Source organism: Emydura macquarii, unplaced genomic scaffold (assembly GCF_026122565.2).
Source record: "Emydura macquarii macquarii isolate MOO-44397 ecotype Brisbane River unplaced genomic scaffold, CSIRO-AGI_Emac_v2 contig_1483, whole genome shotgun sequence".
Classification (NCBI taxonomy): Eukaryota; Metazoa; Chordata; order Testudines; family Chelidae; genus Emydura; species Emydura macquarii.
In genome coordinates, this window is record NW_027131620.1 from 21,876,320 (window position 1) to 21,897,791 (window position 21,472).

Genomic DNA, 21,472 nt, shown 5'->3' on the forward strand with positions numbered 1-21,472 from the left:
CCACTAAAATACCACCACCTCTGGGGTGGAAGGCACCTGCTCCTACCAACTTGCATCTAACCCTGCTCTCCTCTCTAGAGATCCCCGCCGGGTCTATAACTCTCATCTAACTACTCAGCCACTTTCCTAGCTTACAGTCTCTAGCCCCACACCACCACCTCCGTCACACAGGTGACTGGGGGGTAGGTGGGGACTTGCTGCTTTTATTTGGAAATGTTAACAATCCAATTTAAGCCCTGTAAAGTGCCACCACATAGCCTGCTACTGGGAACCTGATCAGTGTGTGTAAGAATGACCATAATTAACACCCTATTTCCCACCATCCTCAGCCTCCTGCCCACACTTCCCTACTGACCTCATCAGCAAATCTCATCTGCTTTTTAACTAATCCCATATGGCTGCCTCCAAAGACTTCACCCCCCCATTCCTTAGACAGATGTGAGCATTCCAGTAATCAGCCCTGGCCAGCACATGCCCTCTTCCCCAGCTTTAGGGTGTCTGCAAACACAATAGCTCCCCGGTACTGGATGCAGCAGGGTGGAGCTGTGGGAAAACATGTCCCTGATCAGGTCAGTTTCCATCTTCCGTTTAGCTGTGTGTCGCTCTGCAAATTTACTTCTCTAATCAGGCATTCATTTAAATACCTGGCCTGGTGGAGCAGCCTGGCCAGCCCATCCTAATCTGGGGTTTTCTTGCCCTGCCATGGCTACCCCCATGTAGTTACACTGGGGGCAGCTCCCCGGTGTAGATGCACTGTGCACTGGGGTAAGATGGAGATTGCACTGGTGCCTCATACCCGAGCCACACCCCATGTCATGTCTGAATTAGGACTGTGCACTACGGTGGTTATGTGGCTGTAGTTGTACTGGTGGGAATTCCCCTAGCCCAGCCAAACCCCAATATTCAAGGAGCTCGTCAGCCTCATCTCAATGAGCTCAGGAGCCCTCTCAGCCAGGCAGCCTGGTGGCATGGCCCATGCAGCAATTAGAACTTCTCCGAACAAAGCTCCTCTCTGTAATTGTGTCTAGCCGGGGGAATAATCCTGCTTCTGACACATGGATTTTCCTGCACCAGGCCGAGCTGCGCGGATGTGAACGTGGAACTTGGAAGCACTGGGGTTTGATTGCCAAAGACAAACAGGCCGTCCAGGGAATGCGGAGCTTCTCCTTCTCCTCCCCCGCTGCTAAATCGAGATGGTGTTATAAGGCTGGGTGCTGAATCACAGACAGGTCAGTCAGCTGATTCTCTGTAGCACAGAGAGGTGGCATCCTTTGGCTGGGTTTTCAGCTTCCCCGTTTCCCCCCTCCCCCCATTCCCCAAGAGGCAGGGAAAGCGATCATCCCATTTCATGGAAGAACCTAGCAGCCAATTACATTGGGCTCCATCGACAGTCTGTGACCAGCAGACACCAGGGCCTGATTCTGACCTCTCACTGGGAACAATCCAGATAGACTCTGGTGGAGTCTGGATGGAAATGAGGCGAATCGGGCCCTTATGGACAGGTGAGGATGCAGGGTAGGTGAATGCAGCAGCTTCCTGCTTCTCCTGGCACCCACCACTGTCTTCTTTCCAAGCTCACTTGGGTGCTCAGCCTTGCATGGCCCTGAATCTGGCCCGTCTATTCTAGCCGTCCTCTCTGCCTAATTGTGATTTATTATCTTCCCCAGCACTGACACCCACACAAACAGCTCCCAGCCTCCCAGGGCATTTCCTCCCCCTATGGCAGCGGATTAATCATTAAGTTTCAGTTCCTCCAGGTAAACAGGGTGTCACATGACTTTTCCTTTAACCCCTTGGTGCCTTGTCTCTGATCATCTTCTCCTGGTGGAAAGCAGAACTGGTGCCCACTTGTGCAGACAGGTCTGTGCCATTTGAGGCTGGAGAGCTGCTAACGTTACGCTGAGAGGGCCAGTGTTTGCACCATTGGTTTGAACCTGGGTAGAAGTGGATGGTCATTTTCTGCCTCCTCCCTCCCCCTGCCACACACTGTGGTTCCTTTTTCTATAATAAATAGATTAACAGAGTGATAGTTTGGCTAAGTAGCTAGCACTCTGGCCTGGCACTCAGAAGATCTGGTTTCTATTCCTAACTCTACCATGGGCCTGCTGGGTGACCTTAAACAAACTATTTTGCTGCTCTGTGCCTCAGTTTCCCCATCTGTGAAATGTGGATAATGGCACTCACCTCCTTTGCAAAAGGTTTTGAGATCTGTGGATGAAAAGCAGTAGGTGGTGATGGTGTTATTAGCTTCAGTTCAGTGCAGGATGGCGAGGCTGCAGAACAGGCTAGTGAAGTTGTACCTGAGTCTTAACACACAGGGGAAGCCTGGATGGATAGTTGGTTTCTCTTTGGGGGTTGCTGTCTAGTTCTGCCTCACCAGCCATACCAACCCTAGAGCTGCTATAGCCTTTATTGGTGACTGGGCCTCTAGGCTTGGGACTTCCATGAGGCACCTCTAGGCTAGGCCTTGGTACATTGCTATCACCCCTTTCCCATTCAAGAATGGCTGTTCTGACCAGTGGCATAGGAGGGACTGTACCACTGTCAAAGCAGATGTTTCTGGTTTACGGCATATGCTATTGCATGGTGTGCAGTGCAGTGGGTCAACTCAGGCAACATGGGTTCTGTTCCTTGCCCTACCATTGAGCTGCTGGATGACCATAGACAAACTACTCCCTGTGCTTCTGCCAAAAGGAGCTAGTGATACATTCCTTCCTTGGTCACTCTCCTGGAGATGAATGGCTGAAAAGGGCTCTGAGAGCACAGGTAGGGTGAATGTGAGCCAGTGGGGTGCTGACTGGTACAGCGTGGATCTTCTGCTGCTCAGCTGACACAGTGACCCTGCAATTGTGGGGAGCCCCCCGGTGTAGATGCGGTAGGAGCGATGGGCACTTCAGAGACTGTCCCCTCTTCTTTTATCAATTCTAAAGGCTAGTTGTGTGTTAGAGCTATACCCCACACCCCTCTCGGTATGGGAATGGTGCAGATGGAACAGAGGGTGGGTCTATAATAGCACCTCTCTGACCCAAGGTGTCCCAAGATACTTTAATAAGCACACGAATGAGAGATGTGTGGGGTTATAGAATCGCAGGACTGGAAGGGATCTGGAGAGGTCATCTAGTCCAGGTCCCTGCACTCATGGCAGGACCAAGCATTATTTAGACCCTCCCTGACAAGTGTTTGTCTAGCCTGCTCTTAAAAATCTCCATGGCGGAGACTCCACAACCTCCCTAGGCAATTTATTCCAGTGCTTAACCACCCTGACGTTAGAAAGTTTTTCCTAATATCCAACCCTTGCTGCAGTTTAAGCCCATTGCTTCTTGCCCTGTCCTCACATGTTAAGAACAATTTTTCTCCTTCCTCCTTGTAACAACCTTTTGTGTACTTGAAAGCTGTTCTCATGTCCCTCCTCAGTCTTCTCATCTCCAACCTAAACAAACCCCATTTTTGTGAGTCTTCCCTCAGAGGTCATGTTTTCTAGACCTTTAATCATTTTTGTTGCTCTTCTCTGGACTTTCTCCAATTTGTCCCCATCTTTCCTGAAATGTGGCGCCCAGAACTAGACGCAATACCCCAGCTGAGGCCTCCAGTTGAGGGTTCTTATGATTCAGGCAAATGCACCATCTGGTTTGGGCCCAGCAATAGTTTAGCCACAGCCTGTGAGAGGAATGTGGGCACTGGGGTTCTCTCTTGCCCTGTCTGAAAAGGTGCAGTATGGGGATAAACTTCATATATTAAAAATAAAAGTCCTTAGTTGTGTTACTAATGGTGCATTAGCTTCTCAACAGGGACAGAATTATTGCAGTCTTATTTGCTTTTTGCTATGTGCTGTTCACCTACTTTTTTCATTTGTTGCCATTTGGACAATACAAACAGACCAATAATCAGTTTCACTTTGGCTTAGAGTAGTTTCTAATTCTCCTCGTTCATGTGGCTAGTTGGAGAAGCAATACTTTTTGGCAGATACTCTAAAATATCAATAGATTTTCCCCTCTCTTCACCATCATGGGAAGGTAAGTGGGCTTTGCATTTAGGAATGGGAGGTTTTGCATTTGGGTTGGTAAATTTCCCTGGCCATTTAGCAAGGCTGGTTACCAGTCACTTCCTAGCTAATTTCAGTTCCTCTGCTTCAGTGCCAAGCTGCAGTGTTTGGGCTACATACAGGGTCAGAGAGCAATGTCTGTTTGCTACACAAAGGCTTGCAGTGGAATGTTTACAGACGAAATCTGGAAAGGTTTCTTTTGGATTTTAAAGAATTGTAATAATTTTCAGCCCAACTTTCTTCCTTAATAGAAATTATAATCTCATATTTACAGCAATTTGAAATGGAAATGATCTAGTAAGATGCAGGTTATCCATCCCCTAAGGCCAAAAAGGAACTAGACATTTGGTTTGATTTGCCGCAGGGGAGATTTAGGTTAGACATTAGGAAAAGCTTTCTCACCATAAGGATAGTTAAATCCTGGAGACAAACATCTGTCTGGGTGGTTTAGGTTTATTTGGTCCTGCTTCAGCGCAGGACTTGATGACTTCTTGAGGTCCTATCCAGCCCTACACTTCTGTGATTCAGTAACAAGACTCTCCAGAGCAAGAAGAGTTAACGCTAACATGCATTTTGGAAGGGATATTAATCCACGTGCCTCATGGCTTAAGCCAATCTCTAACTATTGGAGATTCGAATGAGACCTAATCTGGGGGCAGATTTTTTGCCCCCTCCTATGAAACATCTGATTCTGAACACTGTCAGACACAGGATATTGGATTAGATGGACCATGGCTCTGATCCGAGCTGGTGATTCCTAATGTTCCAGTGGGCGATTGTTTTATATATTTGATGTTTTGATGCAATTGATTATTGATCAGTAGTTAATCTAAGCACATGGGGACATCAGTTGGAGACTCCTAACAGCACATCCACTCACCGATGTCAGCCCTCGGCAGACTCTCCCAAAATCTACCAAACCACTGGCTAGAGTGCACACAACTGAGCCCTAATGACACGCAAGTCAGAGTGTGATTATTGCGTGCAGATCTTGGCAGCATAAGTAGAGAGAATAATAGCATGTCTGGTCGAAAGTTTGTCCTATTCATGCCATTACTAATAGCATGCATGGTCCAGTGACAGAGTAATTGTAGCTGCTGTCCAGGAGTTTGCATTTCAGAGGGATGGAGAGAGATACTGATTGCTTGTGTGTCATTGTTTCCTGCATGTTTTGCAGGGAGGTGGGGAGAGCTGTCCAGTCTGTTCCAGCCCTTTCAGAGCTCTGCTGACAGCACTGTCCTTGACATTAACAGGGCTTGCTGGCTGTTTTTCCATATCAGCAGCCATTAACCTTCTCCTCTGCCCAAATAAACTGACACTTGCTGCGGGGCTCACAGAGGCCGTGAACAGTCCCCGTCCATGTTAACTGATGGCCCCGAACGCTGGGGGACCAGGTGGCACAACTGAGAAGAATTTATTAGCCTTATTTGTTCTCTCTTCACCTAGACACCAGGGATCTGTCAGAAGACCCGCCCATGTCACAGGTCTGATGAGGCCTCAGCATTGATGCCACATGCCCGCAGAGTTGGCACAGGCCCGAGGGAAAGGTGATTAGCTTTCAGGTGCCACGGGAGGGTGACGTCAACCTTGGGTTGAGCAACCTGGCCAAGGGAGGGATTGGCAGATGAAAAGCTCGGCACATTGCACGCACACTCCCATTGGCATGTGTCATTGGGGTCTGGGGCTTTACCTAGACAGAAGCAGCTCTGGGGTTTCTGCTGCCTGAGCAAATGGGAAATTGTCTGCTTCTCCCAGAGTTCCATGCCCTGAGAACGTGTGTTGGAGGAGAAGATCTCCTAGGGGAGACCCAGATCCGGGTGGGAGGAAAGGGGAACTCTTGGTGCCTCTGATTCTCAGCACACAGCAATTGTTTTTTAATACGGGAAAATAATCTCCCTTCTGCATTTGCTGTTCTCCTTCCTTGGCTGGGTCACTGGCACAATGGCCTGGATTTTAGACAGGACAGCAGGGCATTCAGCCATGCAACTCAGAGTTCACACAATACTCCTGTGTCCAGCTGGAGATGTCTGTTCCATGGGAACGGCTCTGCAGAGGGAAGGCAGGAAGCAGCCGTGGCTTGCTGTACCTCCGTGTGCCGGCAGGTGGCTACTGAGCCCCAGTGGGGATTAATTCCTGGAAGAACAGTGCAGTTTAGCACAGGGGGTGTCTGTGATGCGCTCACAGCTCCATAGGGGCCATGATCACCCAAAGGCTGCACTGAATCAGCCCTTCCTCATCAGCTCTGTCACCGGGTGGGGGTTGTGCTGACTGTCGGCACCCACTCCTGCCCTCTCAGAGGAGAATGTGGGTGAGGAATACTGTCCCCAGGAAGAGAGGAAGGCTGGTCCAGTGCATGGGCTACTAGCTGGAAACCTGGATTCAATTCCCTGCTTGGCCACAAGCTCCCTGGGTGACTTTGGGCAAGTCGTTTAGCCCAGATCCTCAAAGTGCCTAACTCTCATTTGATTTCAAGGGGATTGAGCGTCCTAAATACCTTTGACATCAGGGCTCACGTCTCTGAGCCTCTGTCCCCTGTAACGTGTCACTGTGAGGCTGCTGCTAGGCAGGGAGTTTTTGGGAGAACTGGTTCCCAAAGGAAAGTGGCCTCTGGTGGGGTCAGAGCAGCAGTGGGGAATTTCGCAGAGCGAGGAGCCAGGTTCTGTGCCAGGCTGGCTGCTGTGCTAAAGGGGGCTGCCCCAGCCAGGTCTGTCTTTGCAGCCAGCTGCACAAGATACCCTGGATATTTGGATGGAGAGATGGCGGGGGCCTGTCTGCTGGCTAGAGCTCTTGTTGGCACCATTCACTGCACCCGCCCCCCCCCCCCTCCATTGTAATGCTAGTCACCCATTTAGTTATATGATCCCAGCACCCTGCCCTCTTCCCAACAGCCATTCCATTCTGATCAAGTTCGGACATGATGCCCACGCCCGGGGTGTCTGGGCAGGCTGCAGATTTACCCACTCAGCCCCTACTTGAGCCAGGGAAGCAACGTCCCTGTTTTACAAACTGAGCCCCGGCCTGCTGAAATTAGACACCGAGTTTTCAAAACGGCTCCGTCCCCAACTAGGGGACCAGTGCTGCAGTCGAGGCGTGGACGTGGGAGGCTTCATTTTTTTTGACAACCTGGCTCGACGTGAGTCACCCCCAGTGACCCTGGGAGTCTGTGGCAAAGCTGGGAACCCCAGGCCCTTCATCAGTAGGCTGTCCTGTTCGAATGACTTCCCTGTGCCCCTGTCCAGGACTTTGGTGATACAAGCCAGCTGCAGGGAGGGGGCATGTTGTGACTTTTAATTAGCCGGCTATCAATGGGGTGCCTTTCCAGCCCCTGGCAACTCCAGCAGGAGGGTCCTGCCTTGTTTCCACTGCAAACACCGGGTCCAATCCTGAACAGCACGACGAAGCTTCTGTTGGGTGCTGAGCAGCCTTGCCTCCTGCGGGACTTAGTGGAAGTAAGAGAGTGCACAGCATCTGACTGGATCGCCGCCTCTGTTTTCCAATTATTCCTCTGTATGTGATGAGAAATATTGACGAGGGACGCTCCTCGGTGGAGCCGCCAGCACCCCTGGGCTGAGCAAATTGGCTGCTGTCTTCTCTTAAGTTCTTCTACAGTAGAAAAAATAAACCTCCCCAGCAGCCCCTCCTGCATGAAGATCAAGCCTCTGAGCTGGGCTGTCTTTGCATTTCCTGCCGCCTTGGCGGCTTGCCCTGGGGAGAGGTCATGTGCGATGTTGCTGCGAAGGGCATAATGAGTCCAAGGTGGTTGGGGGGTGGGGGAAGGGGAGGAAATGAAGAAAAAAATAGGGTTTGCCTGCTTCTTTGCACTTGTGTTGGTATTTGCTCCGAGTCCCAGTCCCTGAGCTCCAGCCCCTACGTCCCAGGGAAGAAACGTTCCCTCTCATGAAAGAGCATTGCAGAATTGGCCAGCGGCAGTAGTGAAGGTGGGGGTGGGAGGGTGTGACATACCAGCGTGCAATCCTGACTAATGACTAGCTGTGTCACCCCTGCCCTCTAACCTGGGGAGCTGTGGCCTCCAGCCCGGACTGCTCACAAACAGCCTCCAGCATGCAAATCACTCCCGTGTGTGGGGGGGGGGGGGGGAGGGTGCTGCCAGCCAACCTTAAAGATTACCACAGGGTGACCCCGCCACAATGCCAGTCTTAGATTATCTTCCAGAAATATATGTCCAGCACTGCCCAGCCCTCTCCCAGACAATACAAGTTTCTATAATGTCCATTATTGCTTTAATAGAAATAATATGCACACAACTTGTCACCCCAAATGGAGTTTCCTAGACACTTCGATATAAACACACTGGATTAGATAAAACAACTATTTTTAACTACAGAGAGAGAGAGAGATTTTAAGTGAGCACAAGTAATGAGGCATAAAAGTCAGAAATGGTTACAAGAAAATAACGTTAAAATGCTACTGGTCTGTATCTGATTCAAGCAGAGTGTCTCACCATTTGCTTTCAGCAGTCTTACTGACCAAACTTCTTAGGTCAGGCCCCCTTCTCCCCAGATCTAACGAATGCTTCCTTTGTCTTGTTGCTTGTTGTGATGGGTGGGGCGCAAAGGAGTGTCTTGTGTGTTTGTCCCTCCTTTTCATAGTTTCAGTCCCTCTCTTGAAAAACATTTCCAGCTGGGTACCAGGAAACAAACGTCTATTGGGAAGGATGTTCCCTGCTGCTTTTCCCTCACCTGTTGATACTTCTTTTGTTTCCCTTCCTGTTTAATGAGTCTATTTACTGCTTAAGGGAAAATTAAGCAGAGTACACATTCCTTTGTTTGAGATGAACCTGTCTGCTAACCTCAGTTTGGAACATGTGTTAGTAACACCATACAGTGGAATATGATAACTTCACATACAGTGTTGCCATACACATTTTATCAGGACAATAATGATCAGCAAATTGAGTTTTCAAATGACATCCTACATGGCAGACTTGATACAAAGACTACTGCAGTAGTGTGTGGGGTGTGGACACAGGTGCACTCTGTCACAGAGGGGATGTGCATAGAATCTAACCCCAGTGATGCCCCTCTCTGCAGAGATTTCCAGGGAATCCAGCCTAGCAGTGCACAGGGGTGGGAGCAGATGAAGAGATTTGTTCCAGCTGGAGGAGTTCAGCACAAGGAGTGCTGTTAAGTCACTTGTCCCAAGGGCTTTGGCTAGATCTGAGACCCAGACCCACCTTGGGGCTCTGGCTGCGAGAAGCCTTTTGCTTCTCGAGCTCGGCTTGAAAGGAGCCTTTGCCAGATGGACCACCATCCCTGCGAGCCCCAAAGCGTGAACTAGTTTCACACTTTGCTGCCCACACATCAGCATCACCGATGATGGGACAGGTGCGGGAAGATGGTGATAGCCAGGCCCCAGCCTGCTCATGGCCAGGGCCTTGGATTGAATCTAGCTCAGAGAGCACTGACGCCAGGGAGAATGGCTGACCCTTCCCACCTGGGAGGGGAGCCTGTTTCTGCCTGCAGGACTCGAAATGTAGGACGAAGGTAGATCCCAGGGAAATCTCACTGGTGAGGTAAAGGCAAGTCACGTGGTGGTGGTGGTGGTGGTGGTGGTGGTGGTGGGGGGGGGTGGGGGGGGATGGTAGAGCTGGAAGGCTGGTGTGTGACTGAGCGCAGCCCGGTGCCCATGCTGATGCCAGCCAGGGAGCAGACGTGCTCACCTCATTCACGTGGGCTCAGGAGAGAATCCCTCGCTGGACTCTGGTGGCTGTTTGAAGTAGCGTGGGCATGGGCTCTCGACCCGCTCTTCCCAGGCTCCAGTGTTGTTTTGACTAGCAGTTAACGAGCCGCTTGCTGTAATCCCCTCGGGCCCGGCAGGCGAGACAACTGGACTCTACCAATACTGGCTGGAGCTTCTCTTTTTAACGTCTCCCGGGCTGCTCGCAGGTGTGAGTGAGCAGCCCGTCCAATGGCAAGGGGCTCTCCTTTCCAAGGAGAGGGCCACCACTCCCAGCTGGGGCAGGGAGAAGCAGGGGGTAATCTAGAGTGCCCGCCAGGTTTTGTGCCAGCCAGGGCAACTGGCGCCAGGTGCTGCTGAGAGGAGAACTCTGGGGAACCCCAAGAGGCTGGATAGATAGTTGGGATCTTTCAGGCCCTTTCTCCTAAAGATGGAGATTCCACCACCACCCTAGGTAACCCATTCCAGTGCTTCATCACCCTGCTAGTGAAAAGTTTTTCCTAATATCCAACCTACACCTCCCCCACTGCAACTTGAGACCATTGCTCCTAGTTCTGCCACCTACCACCACTGAGAACAGCCTAGCTCCATCCTCCCTGGAACCCCCTTTCAGGAAGTTAAAGGCTGTTATTAAATCCCCCTTCATTCTTCTCTTTTGCAGACTAAACAAGCCTAGTTCCTTCAGCCTCTCCTCATAAGTCTTGTGCTCCAGCTCCCTAATAATTTTTGTTGCCCTCCACTGGCCTCTCTCCAATTTGTCCACATTCTTTCTATAATGGGGGTCCCAAAACTGGACACAGTACTCCAAATGAGGCCTCACCAGTGCCGAATGGAGGGGAATAATCACTTCCCTCGATCTGCTGGCAATGCTGCTACTAATACAGCCCAATATGCCGTTAGCCTTCTTGGAAATAAGGGCACACTGTTGACTCATGTCCAGCTTCTTGTCCACTGTAACCGCCAAGTCCTTTTCTGCTGAACTGCTGCCTAGCCCGTCAGTCCCCAGTCTGTAGCAGTGGATGGGATTCTTCTAAGTGCAGGACTCTGCACTTGTGCATGTTGAACCTCATCAGATTTCTTTTGGCCCAATCCTCTAATTTGTCTGTCACTCTGTATCCTATTCATGCCCTCCAGCATATCTACCACTGCCCTAGCTTAGTGTCATCTGCAAACTTGCTGAGGGTGCAATGCATCCCATTCTTCAGATCATTAATGAAGATGTTGAACAAAACCAGCCCCAGCACTGACCCCAGGGGCACTCCACTTGTTACCAGCTGCCAACAAGACATTGAGCTATTGATCACTACCCGATGATTTAGCCAGCTTTCTTATTGTCCATTCATCCAACCCATACGTCTTTAACTCACTGATAGGAATACTGTGGGAGACCATATCAAAAGCTTTGCTGAAGTCCAGGTATATCACTTCCACCGCTTTCCCCACATCCACAGAGCCAGTCACCTCTTCATAGAAGGCAATCAGCCATTTTTCAGCTTGCAGCTGGGCTGAGAGGGAACTCTCACCTCATTTCCCACGGGGCACTGCCCTGATCAATGCTGGGTACGCCCCACCTGCCAGGCTGGATTTAAAGCAGTGGCCTAAAGTCACGTGCAGGTTTCCCACCCCAGGGGGTACGTGGGTTCTGGGTGCTCTTGTAGTTATATCACTGATATCAGCACAGCCTAGTTCAACGTGCTGGCCGTGCAGGGAGAAACCCTAGTATCTGATCTAGTGAGGGGAGCCGCAGAGCTGCTGCTGCTACGGATGTCCTTTCAAGGTGACTAGAAAGATTAGATCTTTTGCTGTCACCAGCCGCCATTCCGCTCTGCTGCCTTTGTACATTGACAGCCCTTAGAATCAGGGGCATGTTAAAGATGTTGGGCAGGCACGCTCTGCTGGGCTGCGCAGAGACGGTGGGGCGAAGTGGTGGGCACACTCTGCTGGGCGGCCCAGGGAGGCTGGGGCGAGGCGGTGGGCACGCCCTGCGGGGTGGCCCGGGGACGGTGGGGCGAGGCGGCGGGCACGCTGTGTTGGGCGGCCTGGGGAGGCTGGGGCGAGGCAGCAGGCACGCTCTGTTGGGTGGCCCTGGGTTGAAGTGACAGAGGTGTTCCATCTGACAGGCCTGGATTTGTGGAGCTGGGGGAGGGTGCAGCAGCATGATCTGCTCAGTGGCCTGGGGTGCGCTGGGTGGCATGGAAGGCCTGTCCTGCTGTGGGCGCAGTGGGCAGCATGGAGCCAGGCCGTGCCTGTGGTGTGTGGAAGTCATTCATTGCTCAGGGCATCAAGGCCACTGGAGAGCTCGGAGAATGCAGAGCAGTTCAGGGGAAATCCCTTGCCCAGGCCACATGGCCTGACTTGTACCCCAGCCGTCCTGGAGGAGTTTTCCTTGAACTGTTCATACCTGCCAAGTGGCCAAAGAGTACGTGCCCGGCTGACGTCTCCTCCCTGCACCCGCTGTCCTGGCCCCCGCACATGGAAGGTTTTGCAGGAGTTTGGCTCACGGCTGTACCGCATTACTGCTGCTCCAAACCAAGTGCCTCTCTTCATTAGCACTGTGGGTGTCTGTTTCTTGCCTCCTCTCCCCTGCCTTGCTAAGTGCATGGAGAGAGAGCCCGGGGTTATTTAAAAGGTGCTAATGTGCCGTCCACAGGCTGCATACTGACTCAGAAGTGAGAGGAGACCAAATACAATGGAAATACACCAACGCATACCCATTGCTTCACATCCCCACCTCGGGTGTGTTGCTAGAACAGGGACGCCTGGCACTAACGGTCCCACTTTGTCAGAAGTAGCTCTATGCCATTAGCAGGCAGTGGAGACAGAGCCTTCGGCCAGCTGATGAAGACAATCAGCCTCTGTAACTCCTGTCATGGTCCTCTTGAACCCTGAGCCTGCGGCCTGGTGGGTGTCAGTTTGACAGGCAGCATCAGTGGCCCCAGCCTGGCAATGTACCCAGACGGCGTGCTGTGTGGGAGAGGGCAGATCCTCGTGGCCCAGGCAGCCCCATGCTGCTTCAGTAGGAACTGGACAGGAAGGCATCAGCTCATTCACATCAGCGGCCCGTGGAGGGCAATAGCTTTCAGGCCCGAAGATGGGCTGGGTCAGGCCCACAGTCCTGGAGGAGGGACACCCATCCTCACCCCCCCCCCCCTTGCCATCGCTGACTCCCTGCTTTTGTGGGGATGTCCCAGGATGCATTGGGCTAGTCCCATGTCTCAGCATGCCTGGGGACAAGGATGGGTTTAGTTCATGCTCTGGGCAGAGTAGCCAAGTTCTCAGCAGGGGCCTGAGGATGAGTCACTGTGTCGCTGGCAGGACACTCTCCCGGTGGCTTCCCCAGCTAGGTTCCCTCCCTTGTATTTGTTTCTTCTCCTAATCCTGCCCCCTCCCTCCTTCCTGCCCCCGGACCTGCCAGCAGCACGGCACACCCCCTGCCAACACCCTCTCGTCTCCCGGCTCCGTGTGCACGTCCCTGCCCAGGCAGGCCGACAGATGCGGACACAGCTGTTACCAGTGGGAAACTCCCCTTTCCTTGAGGCTCAGCTCCGCCTCAGCCTAAGGACTCTGCACAGAGCTGACCGGAGGACGGGTGGAGGGGGCTGAGGGAGAGATCAGGTGGGTGGCGCAAGGGGATCTTGCACTGGCAGCAAGGCAGGGCTGCCCCTGGGAACAAGGCAGGGGGAGGTGTCTGGAAGGGCCTCTGCGCCCTACACAGGCTCGGTGTCAGGGGGAACTGGCAGGCAGCTGCTCTGATTCTGTCTGCACTTTTGGCGCTTTCCCTGTCTCCTCTTTACAGATGCAAGTGGCGTCCCCTTCCTGATGCTTCCCTTTTATTCCCCACCCCTCTTCTCCACTTGCCTCCCAAGTCTGCCCCGCACCAGCCCCCGTCGTGGCTGTGGATGTCAAAGCGGCCGTCTTGCTGGTGCCCCCTGGGCTGTGGATCTGGCAGTGTGACGCTGACTAAGGCCACTGCATTTTAGAGATGCTGCTGGAGCGGCCGATGCAGGGGTGGATTAGCCTGAAATAAATCCTCCCCCTACCTCCTGGCGTGCTCTGATCTAATCCTATCTATCTAATCTGCCTATCCCACACTCATCCCCCTGACCTGCTCACGTTGGAGGGGAGTAATCGGCTTAGTGATAGCCTATAAGAGAGGATGATTCTTTGGGTTCCCCTTTGGGGACTGAATAAAGAGAGAACCACGATGCTCTGCTGCAATGCGGCTGGTGTGGTTCATTTGCCCATCCAGTACTGGCGGTAAACCCGGATCACACTGCTGCTCACCTTGGAGAGCTCTTGACGCTCTCTCCCCCTGTGCTTTGTACAGTAAGTAACCCATTGTCCAACAGCTCGGAACATTGCCTGGAAGGGGGCGCGGCTCAAGGTTGGTTCTTCCACTGTCTGGGCTGATGTGTCTGCCTCGATTTTATTCCTGCCTTGATCAGCAGAAAAGGAGGCTCATTCTGTGGAAAACAGAGATGCCACCATTCATTACGATCCACAATTCCTGCAAGGGCTTCATCGGGGAGGGCAGACTCCTCCGTAGAAGGGAGGAAAGGGGATTCACCAAGGCCCAAGTCTGGGGTAGAGACGGAGAAGGAGACATGGAAAATCACAGAGACACTTGGAAACAGGGCTCCTTTTTCAGCACGGCCAGCCCCAAGGCTTCAAAAGCCAATCAAGCCCCTAACAGTCAGGAGAGCGGCTTAAGAATCACGAGATTTTACATGTTGAGTTGCAGAGGGTTCTGAAAAGAACTACAGGAACACACGCCTTTGGAAAACACGCCTTATAAAGACAAAAGAAGCTCAATCTATTTAGTTTATCCAAGAGAAGGTTCAGAAGTGACTTGATCAGTCTATAAATACCTGCCAGGGGAAAGGATTTTGATAATAATAGAGGACTCTTTAGGATAGCAGACAGAGGTAAAACATATCCAGTGACTGGAAGCTGAAGCTAGTAAATTGAGACTAGAAATAAGACACAGTTGTTTTGCAGTGAGGGTAGTTAACTTTACCTAGAGCTGTGTGGATTCTCCATCAACTGAAGCCTTTACATCAAGGCTGAATGTCTTTCTGAAAGAACTGCTCTTGCTCAAGGAAGTTATGGGCTTGATGCAGGAGTCACATGGCAAGCAGGAGGTTAGACTAGAAGATCATCACAATGACCTCATCTGGCTTTGACATCTATGAATTGATGGGTTCATTTTATTTGCCTCCACATTTTTTAACCTCTTGGGTTCACATTTTCCAGCTTTTCTCTGCAGCTGCAAGGGCTAGAAACTTATTCTTTTTTAAAATGAAAGCTGAGGGTCTCATGTAACCACCTGACTGAAGGAGCTGAGGCTTTAAAGACAATAACCATTAAACATGCTGTTCAAAGGAGTTGTCAGTGCTGCATTTTAAGCCCTTTTTTTACTGTCCCCTTCACCCCCATAATTCTGGACAGAAAAGTTCTTATGGTCTCAAAATGTTTGCACTGATAACTAATAGCCCAGGTAGCACAAAATAGCACAAGGTCAATTTCTCAAGCAGAAATAGCATTTTTTAGCGCTGCAGTCCCATGAATCACCAGTTCTGCTGTAATACAGTAATTAATAGAACACCCTCCTCTCCCATGTCCCAAACCAAAGCTGTTTAGGACAGAATTAAATGTGGATCTACACTAAAGAACGTCCCTCATAACTGGAGACAGTGGAGGAACGGGGCAGCCATTTCAAAGGGGGATTCATTGTGGTGGGGACTGGGGCTTGGGTCTAGGTGTGCCATGGGGTTGGCTGATTTTAGCTGCGTTGTGCTTGATGGCAACCTGGATTATCTTTCTGCTCCTGATTTATGCATCGCACCTAATCTCTCCTGCTTTCTCTCTCTCTCTCCTCTGGTGCCAGGGAGATCGATGCTGGGTGGATATTGGCTGTCACTCTCTGTGGGACAGGGGTGTTGCCAGACTTAATTTAATTCAGATTTAATTCAGTGCACGGCATTCTCAGACTGGTGTTTAATTAAGTTGTCAGATCCTTACCTTTAATCGGTGTGTGTCAGAACCACACCAGGGGCCTTGCCCAATGATTCTCAGGGAGCAGCTTCTTCTATGGCAAGGGGGGACAGACCCACTGCTACCTCGATGCGCAGCTCCCATCCTCAGACTCACCATTACAGCCTCGGGCTTAGGGAAGGACTAAGCTGCCAAGGGTTTCCAGCCCCAGGGTGGGGTCCACTCACTCCATTTTAGGAGCAAGATGAGCGAGCCAAGCCATCTCTCTCCTTTCCACACAGCAGCTGGGCAGAACCTGTGCAGTGTGTGGTCACCTGGTGAGTGGGTGAGGGGCAGGGGAGCTGGGAGAGGGCATTGGTATATCATCTGTGCTTGGGGTCTGTCACTGATGGTCTCTTTTGTACTGTCTTTTGAATCAGCGGAGCAGGAAATAAACCAACATGTTTCCTTTGGCCGGTTGCTTTGTTATAATTCCCCGTAGGGGGTGTTGATCCTTCCCCAACTAGTCACCAATCAGAGGCTCTTACCTCCCTGAGAAGTATCCTAAAGCAACTTCCATTTTCCCAACATGGAAACGATCTCCAGTAGGGATCTGCTGGAAACAGGATTAGTCCAGCTGGTTTTCTTGGTCAGTTCTGATCCCACTGCTGACTCGGTGCATGACCTTGGGCAATTTACCTTGCTTCCTTGTGCCTCCATGCCTCCTTGTTTCCCCATCTGCAAAACGGGGATATTAATCCCTCCCTACTTCACAGGGGTGGGGTGAAACTGCAGTGCTGGTAAGGGCTTTGGAGAGGGAAAGCATTAAATGTTGTTATTTAACCTTTCTCTTTTCTCTGGGCTTCAGGAGTCCTGAAGGAGTTCCCAAGTCTAGAAGGCTGATGATCCCCTTTTCCCCACCCTGCTCTCCAGTCTCTGTGAAGATGTGGATGTGGCTCCACGTGTAAGTACACTGATGTGGATCATTCATTCTTTTCTTAAGGTTAACTTTAAAACCAAAACAAAGCTTCTGCATACCTAATTCTCCATTGGTGATGTAAATTACTCAGGGTACATCTGCATCGCCAACAGAAACCTGCAGCAGGGAATCTCAGAGGCTGGGTCTATAGACTCAGGCTTGTGAGGCTGGTGCTAAAAATAGCTGTATAGACACTGAGGCTCAAGCTCTGAAGCTTAAGGAGGGGAGTGAGCTCCAGTGCTCATGCGCCAGCCCAAACCCGACCATCTACACAGCTTTTTTTATTGCCCTAGCACAAGCCCAAGTCTATAGACCTGGGCTCTGAGAATCACTGCTGCTGATTTCTGCTTTCGGTGTAGACTTACCCTTCGTGATGTAAGTGAGATCACAGCAGGGTGGCGGGGGAGGGCTGGGAGCATTTGAGTCTAGAATGAGGAGCATTGGGAGTGGAGAAAGAGAGGGTGAAGTGTGTGTGAGGAAAGCAACGGCCTTCTTGCCTCCGTCCCAAAAGTGACACTAGATACTCAAGATACTTGGGGAAAGGCAATGGCATGATCCAAAGCTCTTTGAAATCAGATTCCCATTGACTCCAACGGGTATTGAATCAGATTTCAAATGCCCAGAGAGTTACCGTCTAATTGCTTTTGGCATCCAAATTTAGCTTTTGTGCAACAAGGTTGTGCAAAGGCTATGAGCAATATTCATGTGTTTATTATGTGGGGTTTGAAATTCCCATGGCAGCTGTTTTGTTTGGATGTAAAGAATTCCCTACCTGTTTGCAAATCAGACATTGACACCTGGAAGGCGAAACCGACTAGAAACTAGCACTGACCAGTCTGTTTGCATTCTCCAGAGGGAGTGAAATGGGGAAAGCAAAGGAAGAATGTAGGTGGGAGAGGATGGGGGTGGGTTGAAGAAAAATTCTGTTTTGAATTTTTCCTGCAGTTTTAATTGTCTAAGATGGTGTCAGAAACACTGACATGGATGGTTGGTTTTCAGAAACATAGCCCATGTCTCCGGGCTGTCACACTGAGGTTCACGGAGTTTCTCCTGATTTACCGTCACGGAAGAGAGTGGCATCTGGCCGCTATGATTTTTCACCTGACAATGTCCCTTTAATAGCAGGCACGGAGTCAGAGTCCAAGTTTCTCCTTCTCTGGAGCTGAACATCTCTGGAAAGATCTTTCCCAGCTCTCGGTCGCCTGGCTTCTGAGCCTAGCACTCAAACTGCCAGGGAGGGAGTGTACTCTGTGCCAAGGGTGACAGGGATCTGAGCCACGCAGAGAGTGCCTTGCAGCTCCCAGCTGGCTACAGTCACCACGCCGCACAAAAGGGCTTTTCATGCCCAGCATAAACAAGCAAGGCTGTTATCGCAAAGCATCGACGCTAGCAGCAGCTCAGGCTGGGCTCCCAAAATAACCGCCTGCCGCAAACATACAGACGTGAAATCTCAAAAGCCGGGCGTTATCGACTGCTGTTTGGGCTGAGATACAGCAAGGAGAGGGAATGGGCAGCTTTCTGAGAACCATGGTTTGCTGGCTGGGGGCTGCTGGATTCAGGCACACTTGGATTTTCTGGTTGATTTCTATAAACTGTGAGCGGCCTCCCAGACAGCAACATTACACCATTCCCTACAGCGCCTCCTGCTGGGAGAGGCTAGAATGGAGTAGCTGTGAGTTTCCCCCACAGCCAGCACTGTTAAATGCTGTGTCAACTGCAAAATGGGAGCAATGATGCTTGGTCCCGTCCAGGTGTGCTGTGAAGGTAATTGCATTAACATGCATTAGGGGCTCACTGCTCAGCCACTGTGGAGATGTACTGCAGCATAGGAACTTCTGGTCAGAAAGATGGAAAGGCGGCTACTTGCCCAAGACCCAAATCCAGCTGGGTTCTGAGTACCCCTCACCCCCACTGTAATATAGTGAGGCAGTTGCGGTGGGTCCCACAGCACATATTGTTCCCACCTGCATTGTCACAGATGACATTAGAAATAGGGGGGCTGGATTCTCAACTGGTGGAAATGAGAATTCATGTCAATGGAATAATGTTGATTTACAGCAGCTGGGGCTCTTGTCCTGCCGTGCGCATGTGGGTTTGCACTGGAAAGGAGCAGAATGAAAGCACAATTCAACTTCTGCCCCATTCTTGAGGTTTTTCAGGTTCGGTTGAAGAATGGTTCATCACAATAATTACACATCTGGGCAGCATCTCCCTAACACGGGTGGTGGGAAGAGAACTAGTTAGCAGATGTTTGCACCATGCTTGGAGATGGTAAGCGCTAGGGGTTATTGTTTTTAAGGGGGAAATTAGCAATAATAAAAAGACAGAAGAAACTGAGTGAAAGTCAGTGCAGTTATGAAGAGAAGCAGTTATCTCTGATGTCTGCTAACCCTCAACTCATCCATAGGGGCTGCACGTGCTTAATGAGAAAAGGGAAATAATTATAGTAACACTAGCAGGAGGAAAACAAGGACGTTCACAGAACCCCTCAACCCAACTCCCCTCTCATGCTGGTGTAAATCAGGAGTAACTCCCCTGGAGTCCTGGGCTGTTTTAAACTGTTTTAAACACTCACGTGCAGATTTCTCCTTGCTAATGCAAGGAACCTATGCTGGTACCAGTGATCCCATGCAACAGTGTCACAAGTCCACATGCTTACTTCCCTGGGCACAAAACAGGAAAGGAAAATGGGGCAGAAAAGCTGCTTCATGACAAGCTGCCACCTAGAGCTAGATCCTGCTGCACATGGCTCACTGGGGCTCCATGGCTTCAGTAAGGGGGCAGAGCCAGGGAGAAGCCACTTTCTGCAGCATGTGCCTCCTGGGACTAGGGAGGTTTCCAAGTGGAGAGATGCACCCAGGGGTACTGGTGGAAGCAGGAGCTGGCCTTCCTTGCTTTCTACCCCTTGGAGTCGGAATCTGTGCTGTGACATAACCAAATAGCAAAGGAAGGACCTCTTGGAATGTAATGAGCATGAAGAGGAACTCCAACAATGCAGATTCAGGGAGTGGGCCATCCAGGCTTCGTAGCCCTACTTGTTTGTTCTGATTGGTATTTGTCTTTTCCTCAGCTATTATTTAAGCTAGTTCTGCTGGATAGTGAGAATTTGGCCAGTGACTCTCTTCATTCTGGTTGCACCACAAAAACCTGATTCCCCAGAGAAGGTTTAACGGGGTTCTTCTGCTAAGCTGCTGTCTGGCAGTGTGAAACATTGGGCCTGAAGACTGCTGCTGTGGAACTTCAATGTGCACCCCTAGCAAAGATTTTCCATTCCAACTGCAGCTTCTGTTAAGTTTAATTACCTTCCCAGCAACTTGTGATAAAGGCTGCAGCTCTGGTGCCAAGCAAGAGCAGTTGCAAACAGAGGGCTGCTCCTACAGGATGATATGTTGCAACTGGTCAATGGTTTTGGTACAAAATATGTTCTGATGAAAATGGACTTCTTTTGGAAATAAAAATTTTCCAACATTTTCATTTCTTTTTCATTTTTTTTTAGACTAAAATACTCATTTTCCAACCACCTGTATGATACCTGATATGGAATCTCTCCACTGCTAGCCGTCTCCACTGCTTCCACTACTCCAATGGTATTTTGATAAGCATGCCTGAAAGCTCATTTAACTATTATTGAGTAATGAGCAGAGTAGTGTAATCACATGAGGGGTGTAATCAATAAATCATGTGCCAGTGGTGATTATTTTACAAGTCCTTTCCCCACAGTTCAGTGGGCAGAGTGTTACAGAGTTGTGTGTGCATGTGTGCACAGTTCCACTGCTTTGGACCTGGTCAGGAACTTCTCTCCTCAACTCCATAATAATTACAAGAAAATCCAGTGTGGTCTGTTTCCTTTGCAAGAAAGAAATGGAATGAAGGAATCATTGAAAAAACTTCATCTGCTGAAACCAAGTACTGCCATCTATGGCTTTGATAAAGAAATTCATGCTCCTGTGTGTATCACAAAGCAGCCAGTAAAGAATCTGCATTCGTGGTTGTACTAGTTGGGTTACCCATTGACTGATTTGAATACCCAAAGCCATTTCTAACATGTACAGGTCTTGAGCTTTCATTTGGTGCATAGCATATCCAGATCAGTTCAGTAAAAAAAAAAATTTTTCCATTGGACAGCCTGATAGATTAAAAATTCTACTGTAAGGATAATAATAGCTCATGAGAATACAGTGTGAGTGCAGCTGCAGTATTGTATACTTACAGCAATAATAAGCTGTAGTTTCTTTCATGCAGGAGTACTTTACAAACTTAGCAAAGTGTGATATACAACTCACTTCACTCACCAGTGAATTGCAGCCAGCTCTGAGGTGAAACACAGCAGCTATTTAACCCTGCACAGAAACACTATACAAGAGTGTTTAGGGCTGGAAGTGAAGAACATATCCAACGGGGATTGCAGGGGGAATTTGAGTAGTAAATTGAAATGTATTTGTAGATGAAAGCACTCTCAAGCTTGGCTCTGATGCAGTGTCTGAATTTTCCACAAAGTTTTTGCTGTTTACCCAACTTCCCAGCTGGGTTTGACTGAGGCACAAAGAGGCAAAGACTTGCCCAAGTTGGTACAGTGAGTCAACAGCTCAGTAGGGGACTAGACCTGTGTATCCTCTTGGCTCCTTGTGCTATGGCCACTAGACCATGCAGCTTAGTTTTGTTCCCAGTATTGCCTGCTGGCATGTGGTTTGTAAAGAAAAAGTCTCAGTGTGACTAATAAAGGGAGGCATTTTATACAACAGTAAAATAAGCCTGTTTCATTTAAGTGTGTGCTGGTGGCT

The 21,472-nt window shown here is 50.1% G+C and overlaps 1 long non-coding RNA gene across 1 annotated transcript; it reads left to right on the plus strand.

Moving 5' to 3' along the window:
• Positions 1-493: 493 nt before the first annotated feature.
• Positions 494-20,152, plus strand: LOC137157395 (uncharacterized). Its single transcript, XR_010921111.1, has 4 exons — positions 494-569; positions 1,075-1,229; positions 16,581-16,676; positions 19,762-20,152. It is a non-coding gene; the product is annotated as an uncharacterized lncRNA (long non-coding RNA).
• The last annotated feature ends 1,320 nt before the right edge of the window (positions 20,153-21,472 follow it).